General features: G+C 36.5%; 1 protein-coding gene across 1 annotated transcript in view; it reads left to right on the forward strand.

Annotated features, from left to right (window-relative positions):
* LOC109413612 (homeobox protein six1b) overlaps positions 1-16,495 on the forward strand; it is a 110,113-nt gene that overhangs the window by 71,808 nt on the left and 21,810 nt on the right. The window lies entirely within an intron of this gene.

Below are 16,495 nucleotides of genomic sequence, written 5' to 3' on the forward strand. Positions count from 1 at the left end.
TATATGGGACAATATGGGGCACGGTGAATGGAGACCATTGATTTTTAGGGTACCCATTCACCGTGCCTTTTTGTTTCAATCAAAAAGTACGAGTAATCGTACTTTCTTGTTAAACTTACTTCGGTAATGCAAAATACATACCTAATATGTGAATTTAATTGCTTCTTGGTGGAATAAAAACGTTACTACATTGAGTTTATCGCTTAAATCACCTTAGCGCAGTTTTCGTTTTTTCACTATGAATGCAGTGAACGAGCAGAAACCCGCTTCATGTAAACACACTTTAGTGTCAAAATGATACTTTTAAATGTTTCTAATGAGCGTTTTGACATGGTAACAATACATTAGTGTTGTATTGGTGAAATTGAAGGGAAATTATCATATCATTCAATCATAATATGGAAATAATGAAAAAATATTTGAAGGCACACGGTGAATGGAGCCCCCACGGTGAATGGCGCCTTGACGGTAGATCACTTTGCGAAATGTCAAAAAGATATGAAATACTTCTGATGAATCCAATTTGTACGAAACCGATTCAATTTCGCTCAACACAAAGGACTTGATTTTGACGAATTCCATCACATGAAATTTTTACAACTGTCTTCATACATTTGTGTGTCAATTGTCTAGCTGAAAAATTGTCACTAATTGAGCTTATTGTTTCTGTCGTCGTCGTCGTTATTATAGCAATAGCTCGAGCATTGAGGCACTCCATCCTCATTAGACACCAAATTTAAGGCGCGATACAAATCTAATCAGGGTTCGAATCTTGCCTTTAACCTTCTCTTACAAGAGATGCTCATGAAGAAAGTCCATTGTTGGAAAGGGACTAGCATCAGAGACCGAAGACGTCGTCAGTCAGTCGGTTTTGTTTCCCTTCGTGGCTGGCTGACGGCGGCGGCTTCCTATCCTCATGCACTTTGACGAGGAGTGTCCCCCAGACAGAAAGACACAGACAGACGGGCAAGTAAAAGCAGCCAGCAGCAGCTCAATCCAAGAGAACAGCAGTGCTCATTGGAAAGGGAGATAAATAAAATGTAAATAAAAATATCGAATTACCAGCCACCGCAATATGGATTTTTACTCGTTTCGTTTGTGGTGCAGGGTGGGGAGAAGGAGGATGATGATGATGACTGGGTCGTGTCGTCGTCATTGTTGGCTTCCATGGGGTTTTCTAGAGCACCTCGATGCGCCTTTTTATTTTTACATACATTTCCCTCTGAATGATCACTTTTTGAACGACGGATGCAACTATATTCGGGATTATCGAAAATTAGATCTTACTTACCCAAGTAACAAGTACTCCTTTGCTCCAAGTGTACTCGGCCTATAGTAACTACTGCTGTCTAACTAACATTCCTTCCCCTCCTCTATAACTCTGAGAATGTTTGAAGTACGTCTATTGACTTAAGTATGTTGAATTATTGGTAGCTAGAAAATCTCGAATATTTTCTATTGGCTCTCTGTGCAATTTTGTTTGATTTGGTGAATAACGAAATATTAACTGCTAACTGTATGATCACCTTTTATTATGTTCATGGATGGATGTACTTCGCTTAGTATGGTAGTTCACAAAATTAATTGCTAAATATTTTAAAATCCTAATCCTGAATTCCTTCCCAACAATTTGAATATACATAATTTAATACAGTAAATTTTGTTTTTCGGATCAAACTCAGCATTTTTTATGAAAACTACTTTTGACTGAAGGCAATCATTTGTACTGCCAATAACAACAACATATTTGCTAAATTTGGTGTAGTAGACAACATTTTGTTATTCGATTATTTGAAACCATTGAGAACATTTATTGCATCATTTACTTCAGCGATTCTTACCTACTAGCTATTCCTTTGGTATTTTTTTTCGGAAAATCTATCGGATATTCCTTGGGAATTTTATCGGCAATTTGTTAGGAAATTTGGGCTTCGTGGCCGAGCGGTTAGCAGCGTCAGTCGTTTAGGTGTCTCGTAAGCCTCGGAGTGTGGGTTCGATTCCCGCTCCAGTCGGGGAAAACTTTTCGTCAAACGGAAAATTCTCCACTGGGCCACTGGGTGTTATATGTGTCTGTAGAGGCCGCAAGGTCGAAGACGGTGTAACTGTCTTTTTTTTTTTGAAAATTTCTTTGTAATTTGTAGGGTAGTTTATTTGGAAATTTATCTTTCAATTTCTTCAAAGAAATTTATCAGCAATACTTTTTAAAATTCAAGCTGCAATGGCTTTAGGAACTTCTTTGACAACTCCTTTGAATCCTCTTCATCATTTTTTTTTTTGAGAATTTCTTCGTTATATAGGTTGGAAATTTTTTCAAAACATTTTTCGGTATTTTTTTCTGCGGCATTTTTTTCATAAACTGCTTTAATTATTTCTTTAGAAGATTGTTTTGCAATTACTTTAAAAATTTCATCGGCGAATCCTTCGTGTTTTAGAGTTTGTTAACCAATTATTTTGGCCACTTATCAAGCATCCATTCAATTGCTTCGGCAATAGTTTTAACATTAATTTTTAAATAATTTTGGCGTTTTTTTTATTTTTTTTTAGTAAATCCACTCTCTTGGAATATCTTTGCTAATTTCTGTAGATTTTTTACGGCAATTAATTTGCAATTTCATTAGCATTTTTATGGAATTTCTTCGATAATTGCTTTGGAAATATCTTTTCTAATGACATTCGGAATTCCTTCAGCAATGTCTTTGAGGAATCTGTTGACAACTTCTTTGAGTATTCCTTCAGTTTTATTTCTTAACTAATTTCAATGAGAATTCTTCAGGCAGTTTCTTCATGAGTTCTTCATTATTGGACTCTTAGATAGTCTTGTGGCGGTTTCTTTTGGAATGTTTTTGGCAATAGATCGTAATTCTAAGCTAAAAATATCACAGATGGCTCTTTTTTGTGCGGTAGTAAAATCAAATTTCCTCGGTGAAGAAAATGTTCCGGAACATGAAGTAAACACAAAACGTTGCCTTTTCAAACCATTCTTGACTTCTAACTAACTTTTCACAAAACTATCCCGTTTTCTAAAAATTAACGTTTTTCGTGATTTTTTCATACGATTTGACAGTTCTTGACTACCATGCTTCCGTGAGCTTGAGGTGAGAATTTAAGAAAGTTGATAACCGAGAGTAGCACAGACGATGCATTGAATACAAGTGATGGTGTCGCCGACGGGCTGTCAGCGCTGGAAACTTGATGCTATAAAAGTTCTTGCATGCAATTTTCACTGCTAGCGCCAACTGAGAGCAATCAATAGAAATGTAAACAGCAATCATTCTATTATCTCGGAATTTGCTTCGAAAACTTTTTGAGAAATTTCATCAGCAATACCTTTGACAATTTCTCTCAGGCAATTCTAATGGAAACTTCTTCGGTTATTATTTGCTTTGAAAATGTCTTTCTTTGGCAATTATTTGAGAATTTTCTCGGCAATTTGGTAAAAAAATCCTTTGCAACTTGTTGGACAATTTCTTTGGGAAAACCATCGGTAATGTCTTTGGAAATTCAAGCTGGAATTACTAGAATTTTTTTGGAAATTTATTTTCAATTTTTTCGTTAACCCCTTTGAACCCTCCACAGCAATTTCTACGGGAATTTCATCAGCTTTATGTTCGGAAATTTTTTCAAAAAATTTTTCGGCAAATCTTTTAATAGTTTCATTTGTAATTCTAAGTTCCATGTTTCCATTTGTAATTTCTAAGTTCCATTTTTTTCTAAGTTCCAGTTCCGATAGAAATTCACGCAATTTTTGTAAGGAATCTGTGAATTCAGAATATCTAAAAAAATTCGGCAGAAAAAAAACAAGAATGTTCCTGCGATTCTTCTAAGAACTCCGTGGGAAGTTTTTTAAACCATCATCAAGAATTTTATCTTGAATCAGAAATATACCGCGAATATAAGAAGATTTTCTCCATGATTTCCTGTAAAGCATATTAAAAGCATCAGAGGTAGCTTGAAATCACCTAAAAGTCTTTCTGTTGAGAACCACAACGTACGACAGACATCTTGCCAGAGAACAGTCTTTTAATAATAAAAAAATAAATCAAGAGATGATGTTGTTGGGACAAGTGAAATGTGATGGTCGGGTTGTAAATCCGGCCCTGGTCGCAATTCTGCTTCAACAATTTCTGTAATAATTCTAACTGCTTCAACTATTCCTTCAAAAGACAATTTGGCGCAACCATTTTGAAAATGCCATCGGCATATGATTCAGATTTTTTTTTTCGGAAAATGATTGATAAATTTTATGAATTTCGCAAGCTTTTCTTTTTGGTAATTGCTTCAGTAATTCTTTTAGCATTTTTTTTTGCATTTTTTTGGTATTTCTTTTTTTTGTTTTTTTTTTCAAAAATTCCACTGGAATTTCCTTTGGTAATAAATTGGAAAATAAATCGGAACTGACTCTGGGAATTTCTTAGAAAATTTCATCGGCAAATCCTTTGGAACTCCTCTATTTCTTAGTTTATTCCTTTGGTATTTTTCATGGATGCCTTCAGTATTTGTTCTACAATTTCATTTGAAAATCTTTCGGCAAATTTAGCACAATATCAGAAGAGGCAGCAACTTTTTTGAACTCTTTGGACAATTTCTTCGTGAATTCTTCAGTATGTAATGCATTCTGGGGTATTCCCGTAGCAGTTTCTGTAGGGAACTTGCTGGAAAAAATTCTTGAGAAATTACATCAGCATTTTTTTTTAAATTTCACAGGAAATTCTTTGGGAATCGTCTTCTACATTGGCGTATCTAGTTTTTTCTTTTTTTCGCACTCTTTCTCCTTGATAAACACGAGAAAAGTGGGATGAAAACGGGGGCCAGTGTACCTTCTTTCATCCTTCTCTTTCACGTGTTTGTTTAGGAGAGTGAGTAAAAAAAAAAGAAAAAAAGAACGAAGGCTTTTCGATTATTACTATGAAAACATCTTATTTTGGAAATTTCTTCTGCAATTTATTTAAAAAACTCCTCTGAAATTCTTAGGCAACTCCTTTGGCAGTTACTTTTGTAGATTTTTCTGAATGTTTTTTTAATTCTTTTCTTTTTATAGTTACTTCTTTTAGGGTTTTTTTTAATTGTCCTGGCATTATCTTTGAAAAATCATTCTTTACTTCAATTAGAAATTACTCGAGCAATTCTTTTGGGAAATCGTTTCAATACTTCTTCGGCAGATTTTTTGAGAACTCTTTCGGAAACTTCTTTGGTAGTTCCTTCGGAAATTTAAATTTCTTTGGCCACTGCTGTGAAATCTTTTTTGGAAACTCTTTGGGAATTGATTAGGCCTTTCCACTAAAAAAGCTTTCTCAATTTCAATTGAAATTCTTTGAGAAATTTATCTGGAAATTTCTTCGACATTTTTTTTTGAATTTCCGAAGGGATTTTTTGACAATTTTTGTAGATATTCCTTTGGCGATTTCTCGATTTCTTATTGAAATCTCTTTGTAAAATTCTTAGGCATTTTCCATGGAAATTTCTTTGGCGATTTCTTTTAGAAATTCTCAGGCAGTTATCTTTAAATGTTTTCTACAATACCTTTAAGAATTCTTTCGGAAATCGATTCGGCATTTCCATTTTCAAATTATTTCAGCAGTTTATTTTGGAATTCCTTTGTTAGTTTCTTCTTTAATTCCTTTGCCAAATCCATCAGAAATTCTCATTGGGAATTTTTAATTTCTTTCCAATGGATTTGTCTGAGAAATTTCCCTAGTTAACAACATTGTTTACCTCGGTAAGTTGCTGATCATTTTTTTATTCAGAACCATGCCCTGAGGTGAAAAATGCGAAGGTAAAAAAAACAGTAGCACGGACACGGCACGGATATTATAGTTCTATTTTAAGCAGTTTCTTCTTTCAATCAACTTCGTAACAAATGGTTCGATTGAGATGAATTTTTAACTGTAACTCGCTGATGAGGATTTTTTCCAAAATTTTAGGAGAACGTCCCATAAACTCTTTGATATTACAATTTTCATCAATTTGCCACAAAAACTATGCTTATCTGAAACTATGCTTATGCCGAAAGATATTATGTTCAGTTTTCTATTCGGGCCAAACGATTTGAAATTGGATCAATGCAACGTAAGATTTTCGGATTTTAGTAAATTACAAACTTTGAAACAGCATAAAACGCGATTTACAGCTATAACTAATAAACTGTTCTACTTAAAAATGTTTGACGCACGATTCTGAAATAAGCACTGCATGAAAATTTTTGATCGTGAACTCATTACTTTCGTTTTACGTTCAAAGGAATGGTCAAAGCAAATCTCAAAAAATATGCAGAAGGAATTATAGAAGGCATTCCTGAAAAAATTACCTAAAAAACTTCCAATTGAAGAGACGATGGAACTTATACAGAATTTCCAAAACAAAGGTCGAAAATTTCGACTAATATTAAAAACAAAAAAACTAATGAATTTCCCAAAAAAAATTGCAGTGTAATTTTAATTTTATCTAAATTACTCAATTTCGTAGAAATTTCCAAAGAGATGGCTGAAAAAATGCTGAAGGAATTTCAAAAAAGGAACGAAAATTTTTAAGTGGAATTACTGTTGGAATTTTCAAAGAAATTCCTTTGAAAGTACCAAAGAAATTCTTTAAAAAAATCCAAAAGGAATTTTAGAACAAATTGCCAAAGTAGATCCAAATGAAATGCTAAAAAAAATCTATACATGTTTCGGAAACAGTTTCCAAACGATTTGACGAAAAAACGTAAAAAGCATTACTAAAGAAATTTTTCAAAGCAATTCTCAGAGGAACAGCCAAATCCATTACCGAATAATTGCATTACCGAAAGAATTCTCAGAGAAATTGCCGAATAAACTCCTATTTTCAATGGAATTCGCAGTGGTCGATGTATAATTTTCGAAGCTATTTTCAATTCCTCAAAGAAATATGAGTTTGTTTCGGAATTTCTTTGGAAATTATTACAGCAATTTCTATAAAGATTCCTTTTGGATTTTATGTGGCATTTTTTCGGCAAATCGTTTTACAACTCCATTGGAAATTCCTCAAGCTTATCTTTTGAAAATTCCTTTCAAAATGTTTTCGGCAATCTTTGAGAATTTCTTAAGAATCACTTAAGAATCGGAAATTTCTATAGACTTATTTAATGGAAGCAAAAGATACCTCCGCATTAGGCCATCCCTATTATTGCAAAAGTTGGAAATGTTAGAACTTCAATATTGCAAAACGATTTTTTTTTTTTTTTATTTACGTGTATTTTAACTTATGCTAATTCTACACTATGCAAAACGATCGTTTTAGCTAAAAAAACATCATGCCAAAATTTGAAGTCCGTATCTCAAAGCTTAGTGGTCCCCCACTGGGCCTAAAGTACTCAAAAGTTGTATGGGGTCACAAAAATGAGTTTCTTTTGACGAGCAAAATATCCTATAATAGGATTCCTATTCTACTAAAATCTCGAAACATAAAATCGGGTTCTACTGAAGGGCCAAAAATGTGCGCATAATTGCGATATATCTTTTGAGAATGTTTGGCTAACATCAACAAGGAATTTAACCTTTGCTCGAGTTCCTTTTGTAGGTCCTTTTCATATTCCTTCAGAAATTTCAATTGGGAACTTTAGAGTTTCCAAAGGAGTTGTCTGAAAAATTTCACTTATTAGCAGCACTACCATTTAAAACTGATGATCATTATTAGTACAGAACGATGCGTTGTGCTCAAAAACGGTGAGGAAATAATACACTAAAGCGGAAATTCAACTTCCCATACAAGACAGAGGGTAAAAATTTACTTCGTCATATGCGCTAATATCCATCACATTAGATGGAAAATAGTCAATCATTTCAGATATTCCGACTTACCTTTGCCAATGCCTCATTAGATGGAAGCAAAAAGATGCAGACTATCGAAAACCAGCCTCTTTACCACTAGAACTGCAAAATTTTACGTTACAATTTCATTCCACTTACTTACGCCTTCACAATTTTTCTCGTTTTGCTTTTGTCGATGCAACAGCTAGAGGAATAGATCACTAAAATATCTAAAACGGCCGCTAAGGAATGAACCGATAGTGCCACCGTCGCCTGGTGTGTTTGACATAACTCGACTGCTGTCACAACAATGCTAATGTCCGTAAACCGTGGCGCCCTTTGTTTACATGCGGTGAATGCTAGAAAAATTTGCTTCACTGATTCATTGTTCTTCATCACTGTTCAATTTTCACTTCGCCAGATTCACTTGTAGAACCAACCTTCAATACACAAAAGCACTGTGGTACTCCAAAGCTGGTTTTCACTGCTGCAGAATGCAGAAAAAGCTGTTCATTGCTCAACTTTTCAGCGCAAACCAACATTCGATTCTTCAGATTTGTGCTCTTGAAAATTCTAGGTGTGGCTTCGTCATATATTCACCTTAATCAAATCCACGCTTTCTCCCGTTAGTAAATTTTTTGTTTACTGTAACATCGTATGTCACAACCACAGATGAAGATTTCTTCGTTGCACCGTGATACACGCAGAAAAAACTATGTTAAAATCAAAAATATTTGAGGTAAATTCAAAGAAATTGTCAATTTGTTCAGGCAACAAAAATAAAACTGTTTGGAGCAAGTCGAACGTCACATTTGAAGCAAATGCAATCCATGTTTGAAACAAAAATGCATCTTCTGACAGATGATGTTAGAAATAAATGTAAATATTTTTGTTTTTTTTTTGTGGCGGGTCGGCCCTACGGAAATATTTGTTTTCCCATTAAACTTATAAAGTCATTCCTTCGCTGGAAAACCCACCTCCCATGTTGTACTTTCAATGCTAGCATCTTGTATACAACTATTAGATATTATGCTCCGGAAAACAACGGGATTTCGTGGAGACTTTCGGTGAAACTTGCCTTTTTTGCAGGAGGAAATCTTGTTTGATGTTGCAGCTGCAACTTGTGAGTTTTATTTATATGTTCTCGACGGCGGAACGGGGGGCTTCAATGGGTGTTGTCGAAATAAATGTGTAATTGAGTTAGCTTTAAAAATAAAAATTTTAGATTTAAACATTTTATCAGTTTACCAAATAAACATGAATATTTTTGTTTCAAACGAACGAAATTTGTCTCCGTGAGCGTGTTATGATCTGGTGGGCAAAACGTTTATTGAAATATTTTGGTCGATATTCTAAAGCTACATCCATCTCAATTTAAAAGTTTCTGCTAAATCATACTTTGAACACATAATTTGATTTGGATTCCGAAGCATTTGATCAACTTTTTTAATGAACACCTACTGTTAAATCATAACTTTTAACCATCCTATGTACCATAGTGTCACGTAGAAGGTTTACCGGGAATTGAATCAGGTTGTGCCCGAAATAGACGTGGACTTGACGGAAACTGAATTTGAGGGACAATTATTCAATCTTATTATTTTAAGTAAATTGTAGTTCTTTTACAACTTTTTTATATGATGTGGAAGCAAATTTATAAACTAGTAATTATCACTAAATTGGTAATGAGCCGTTAGGCGAGGTGAAAGAATAAACCCGATCATTATTGGTCGGCACTTACACAGACGGGAATTAGATGAAACCCCTTGCAAACATTTCACATCCATTTAGAACGCTGAAAATGTCAATTATCACCTTTATTTTACAAATCGGATTAAAAATTGATTAGTTATATTTAGCAAGTAGTATTTACCTTTCTTAATGTTTGGGATATAGGGTAATTGTTCCCTTCGTTGTGGTAGTACCTAATGTTGGGATAGTGGCAATTGAGCACTTTTTCGACTGAAATGTTACCAAAAGGCATTTTTAATAGATGTATTATGCTTGAATTATGAGATTGCACCGTTTGTGTGCTTAAGATTTGCCCAAAAACCTATTTAAAAAAAAATATTTTCCTTAAATTTTGTGTTGCTGTGTTCCTAATGTTGCGGTATCCCATATGATTTCAATGGGATACCGCAACAATAGGAACCAAAATTAAATTTTACCTCCATAATAGGAACAGTGTGCCTAATGTTGTGGTAAGCGATTTATGATCGAAAACAGAGAGGAACGATAGTTTTTATATTTTTCCAAGCAAATTTGGATAGAAAACTACCAACTAACGTTTTGCAATCCTTCATTAGATGGTACGATCATTGTTTTTAAAATGAATTTACCTTAATACCACAACGATGGGCACACTTACCCTATAACAGCTCCAGTGTTAAGCTGCTTGTCGAAATACTGCTTCCACCTTTCGATTTTTTCGCATTCGTCCGTCCGTCAAGTCTCCCATCCTCTTTACTGAACATCCCTGCCCGCGGGATGCGTTTAGCATCTTGTAGAACAGTTTATGGTGCTGAATAAAGTTGTCGAGCTGAAAGTGTTCTCTGAATCATTATACGCCTCGGTTGAAAGCCAATCCTTTGCTATTCATAGGACCTCCACTACATCGCGTGGAACAAATTACCCGCGAAGCGCCATTAAGCCAACAAATGCAGCATACCTGGTGCCGTTAAATTTAACAAGATTAACGAAAGTCATAAAATGCTTACTACACAGCCAACAACAAAAGCCGTGAAAAATTTATAGTCTCACACAAGTTCCCTCCACCACCATCAGAATCCGATTCTCGCTCGGTGGCTTCGCTAATTTATGACCAACTCCCAAAAGTTGTGTTAGTTGATACCCAACCTTCCCCCCGCGGGGCCGAGCGAGAGTTTGTTTTACACAACACGGTGTTCTCTTCTTATTTTATCTTATCTCTGTAGCATTCAAATGGATGAGCTTTTGGATGAGCAAAGATGGAAAACGACGACATGTTGCTCGCTCGCGTGACCATTATCTTCCACCAGGTTGTTGGTTGATCGGTTGTCCCGAAAAAATCGCGGCTTCCGCGATAATCAAATTAGCCCTGTTGAAGTTTATGTTTCTTCGGTTTACATGTGAGCTCTTGTTTTGTTAGTGTGGCGGCCAGTAGTGATGGTGCTCTCTGGTTGGTATCGATGACATTCACGTTCGTGTGAAGGTGTTATGGAATCTGATCAGATGGGAGGTCCACCGAGACTGAGGGTGGTCGACCGAACCTCGATGCACATCTCAGGTTGTAATCTTAATCGAATTAAGAGGGGAATTTGATTGGAGGGAGAGATAGCACGCAGGTCGTGCCAAGCCAACAACCGATATGTTTAATGGTTTACGATTGACCACTTTATGGTCACACAAATTGTCCTTTGTATTGATTTTGATTTCGAACGATAAAAACCATCTCTATAGAGTGGAAGTTCACACTAGAGTTTTGTATACACTTTTCTGAAAATTACGCGGTCGGGTATGGTGGCTCAAGCTTGTATGTAAGCATATAAGACACATTCTACCGTGACGTTACAACGTTTTGACGCCTTTTTGGTCAGATTTTTCACTATAGCTCGTGAATTCGACCGTAAACCCTAAAATATTTTTGCACATTCGGATTCCTTGTAAAATTTCCAATTACTTACCTCCAAGAGAATGAAAAAGAGGTTGGCCGGTTGGAAATAGCATAGACGCTGGGGCAGATCAACTATCAAGCGAGCTTCTAAAATACGATGGAGAAGCACTGGTGGGAGCACTACACTGGGACATTACAAATATTTGGGCGGAATGGATGGAAGGTAGCTTATGTCCCATCTTCAAAAAGGGCGACAAGTTGGATTGGGGGAGCTATCGCACGATCACACTACTGAGCGATGCCTTCAAGATACTCTCTCAAATTCTATGCCGCCGTCTACCACCGATTGCAAGAGAGTTTGTCAGATGTTCGCCATCCGCCAGGTGTTGCAGAAATGCCGCGAATAGGGTATGTGTACCATTCCTTGGCCTAATTTGCAAGCCACCTTGACAATTTTGACCATAACTCATGAATTAATAGCACTAGAAATAATATGTTGACCCTATTACACACTCTAGGCAATGCATGTTTCTCCAATTGGAAGTAAACTTACGTAAATATTCAAGAATTTACTTAATTAAGTTGAAAAGATTCGATGCGATGGTATGCAACGTTGGTCTATGGTACAAAAATTGGCCTATTAGTGGATACAACGTTGGCCTATTGCTTTCCATGCACTAGAACCACTTATTATCTTATTTTTTCAATATTTCTGCTGAAGTATTATCTCTGATTGTTCACTAATCTTACTTTTAAATTACATTTTTGGAGCCAAATTTTCAAAAAACTATAAATAAATCACTTTAACTAAAGTTCTTTCTTAATCTAGTACCGAAAACAACGCAACCCTATTATTGTGTTATATTTTTACAGTAACCGTACACAAAATCTTTCTTGCTGTTCGTTCTTTCTGGTTCTTACGCAAGAAATGTTGTTGACGCCTTTTTATAGTTGTTTTTGACGTCACTTTACTGATAGGCCAAGAATTGGGGACATAGTGAAAAAAAATGTCCTCAATATTCGGCCCACATTCAATTTGTAAAATAGTTATTATTCGTTGAAAACAAATACACAAGTTCAAAATAGCGTCTTTAACCGTCGCATCAAATGTTCAGTTATTGAAAAGTCAATTCGAAAAATTCCAGAATCATGCCATTTATGATCATGTGTATAGACTACCCACTAACCTGAAGAATCATGGCGTCTACAAAAGTTAAACAAAGTGACATTTTCATTAAATTTTAATGCTCCAAAGTGCTAAAATTGAAACGAAATGTTACAGTTGTTTGGCACATAGCTTTTCCGATATCCAGTTATGCGTGTTTGTTTGAGTTTTTGGTTTACTTTGAGATAGGCCGAACGAGGGGGCTATGCCAACGAAGCATCCCGATACCCTACAACGTGCCCACACATAACTTATTCATCGATTTCAAATCGGCGTATGATACAATCGATCGAGAACAGCTATGGCAGATTAAGCACGAATACGGATTCCCGGATAAATTGATATGATTGATCAAGGCGACGATGGATCGAGTGATATGCGTATTTCTAGTATCGGAGACTCTTGAAGGTAGAAACTAACGCAGTGGATGAACTAAGAACAACTTATATTTAGGTCTTCACAGGACGGAGGTTTAACAGAGAATGAATAGAAATTTTCACTTGTTGACACTAGTTTACTAGGGTAATGTATTGATCGGGTAACTAGGATAGCGTACGGGGTACTTGATTACTTCGATCTTCAACACCCCCTCTCAATCAGTCGATCCCTTACGCTTCGTCAGTTTCCGATGCTTTGGCCGGACCACTTGCTTCGACTGTCGTGGTTCGATATCAGGCGGGTGCATCTCCACCTTCCAAACGCCGTTCGAATTCGTCATCATCCATGGTGCTTCATCGGGGTGGCCAGCAATCGTATCGTATGGTATTGACGCATCTCGGGGACGGAACTGCGATCCTGAACGTCTCGCAACAGCACTGTTTGCACCGGCCAGCACGTGCTTTGTTCGTGGTATCTCCGAATGTCGATCGGGAAACATGCGCTCCCATTCGCTGCGCCTCATGGTCACCATATCGAGGTATCGACCATGTTCAAGTTGCGAAGGGAGCGCGTCCGGAATGTCTTGATCATCGTCTAAAATTTCTCCATCGTCACAGAAGCTTTCTTGACCGTCGTTGTCCTCATCTGGCCTCTCCCCCTCTTGCTCAAGTCTTCCGGTAGTAGATTGATTCGTCTTTTCCGAAGATCCTTCAATGCCTCGAGCTTGATCGCACAAATTCGCAGCCGTCTGTTCCTGGTAGATATCCAGCTCGTAGAAATTGCCTCTCACAGGACACACACCAATTATATCGCCGTCGTATTTCATCTCAGCTGCCAATGCCCCGAAAGAAACGTTAACTCCAGCTTCGGCCATCTTCTTCACGGAACTCACGTGCACCAACTCTCTACGTGTGCAACCGGATGTTGCAGGTCCTTCGCGCTGGTGCCCATAACCTGTAACATTACTAAAAACAACCGCGACACGCGCACTCTGTCCTATGTGGTCGTAATAAAGTTACTCCCGAAACTTATCCGTGTCGCATTCATTCCGAAGCTCCCACTTCAACAGAGACACTCTCGAGCCCCTTCGAATCTCGCAGAGGGTTACGGCAAGGTGATGGTCTTTCGTGCTTGCTGTTGAACATTACTTTAGAGGATGTAATAAGGAGAGCGGGGATAAACACGAGTGGAACGATTTTCACGAAGTCCGTTCAGCTGCTTGGTTTCGTTGATAGTATAGATATTATAGCTCTCAAATTTGGAACCATGGCGAAAACGTACATCCGACAAAAGAGTGGATTATATTAGTTACTAGCTGACCCGGCAAACCTTGTATTCCCCATTTTTAATGTGTTGGTGAATTTTTTTTTACAATTATCTAACGCATTAACGCATTTAATATTAGGGGTACTCACTAAACAGCTTAAATTGCTGCGTAAGCCATGATTTTCTGCTTATTTGAAATGTTTCATGATTTTTCGAATAAAATAATCAAAGATTGCCTTGGTGATCGCGACGTTTAATCAGTTTAATCAGCTTACGCTGTTTTAAGTGAATCCCCCTATTAATTTTATTGTGTTGTTTTGGAAATTCTTCGCAACTCATGCATATTTTAGTAATGTCGCGGGTTTTTTTTAAACAAATTTGTAGTTGATTTTCCCAACTTTTTCTACATCTAAACATAGCCACCCTGAAGTCGAATTGAATCGTGCAAAAATCATGCCGATCGTTCTAATATTTCATCGTATGCAAGGGTATGCAAAGTCAGTTGTATATATAATAGAACGTCGTGTATGTATAATAGAACAGAACTTCTATTAGAACATGTTTTTTGCCTAAGAAATACATAGTTTGTGTTTGAATTGCCCAAACAAATTTTATCTATTGTTTCATTAGGGGGATTCACTTAACCGCTGATTAAGCTGATTAAACGTTGCAATCACCAAGGCAATCTTTGATTATCTCATTCGCAAAATCATGAAACATTTCAAATAAGCAGAAAACATGGCTTACGCAGCAATTTAAACTGTTTAGTGAGTACCCCCATTTATGTTGAGAGAAGGCCACTTTTTTGTAACAGTGTAATGTGAAAGAACAGCCTATTTTTAAAAGAAGTAAAATCTAAGATAGAGAATGCTGTTTGGTGGTTTGATTGCTAACCAACTCTTTATCAATGTTACAAATCGACCATAGAGTTAACAGTTCAACTGCCATAAACTGCTCAACAGTGCCACTCGAAGGAAAACCCTTCGATAAAAATAAGGAAACATTTAGGTATGCTGTGAATTTTAGCAGTTGGTCCATGAACAAAATGTTAAATTGGGACTTGAAAGAACAGCCTATTACTAAAAGAAGGAAAAATCTCTGATGGAGTGAGCATTATAAGCAGCAGGAAGTACAACCTGTGTGACAAAGAGGGTATGGTGATCATTCTACCTGTGGATTCAATAAACATTCGCCCTGATTTTGAAGGAGGGGTCCCAGACCCTCAACTTTTGAAACGTTCCTTGCCTTCAAAACCCTCCACATGCCAAATTTCGTTTTATTTGCTTAATTAATTTTTCAATTATAAATCATGTTTTATCTGTACTGCCGTGAATCGCATATCAGTCCCATCTTTGCTGGATTTCCTATGCAAATGGGACAGATATGCGATTCACGGCAGTGTATGTGAGCCTTTAAATTTACCCACAACCATAGAAACATTTCTGGTCTTTACAAACCTCCACATTTTTGACAATGAAGAAGTTCAAACTTCTATCAGTACATGCTTATTACCTGTGAAACACTTATTTTGTGTTCATTTGTCTGAATAAATTTTATCTATTGTCGATTTTTTTTTCTAGAATGCCCTTCATAACAGTGTAATGCGAAAGAAACATTCCTTGCCTTCAAAACCATTCACATGCCAAATCATGTTTTATTTGTTTGATTAATTTTTGAGTTATGAGTCATGTTACTCATTACTTATATTCAAAAGACGCAAAAATCTCATATCAACTATTTAGCAGTGTTATTTGGCAGTGCAACTTGAAAGAACAGCCTATTACTTAAAGAAGGAAAAATCTCAGTTGGATTGAGCAGTATAAGCAGCAGGAAGTACAACCTGGTTCAATGGCCATTCTACCTAATGTTCATTCGGCCTTTTGTGCATTCGGTTGTATGACTTTCGGCTACTTTTTCTGTTTTAATAGACCCTAGTCCTGCGAGATAAAAAGGGGTTGCACACGACTTTCGAAACATGTCTTGCCTTCAAAACCCGCCACATTCATAGTTTTGTTCCATTTGCTTGATTATTTTTCTATCAATGCAGAAGTTTCTATTTTATTTGTATTAAAAAAAAGGATCTCACACTCACATACAAACATCCCTTGGGTCTCAAGCCATCATAAAAACATGTCATGCTCTCTTGAATCTCCACATTCCAAATCAGGTTCCATTTGTTCAATCAAATAAACATTTTTTGCCTTCTAATATATCCGTATGTCATATTTGGTTCCATTTGATTGATTGATTCTCAAGTTATGCAGAATCGTTTGTTTTATTTGTATGGCAGCCCCCTTTTTCAGAGAGTGGAGTGATCTCATGCCATCATGA

This window comes from Aedes albopictus, chromosome 3 (assembly GCF_035046485.1).
Source record: "Aedes albopictus strain Foshan chromosome 3, AalbF5, whole genome shotgun sequence".
In the NCBI taxonomy this organism is placed as follows: domain Eukaryota; kingdom Metazoa; phylum Arthropoda; class Insecta; order Diptera; family Culicidae; genus Aedes; species Aedes albopictus.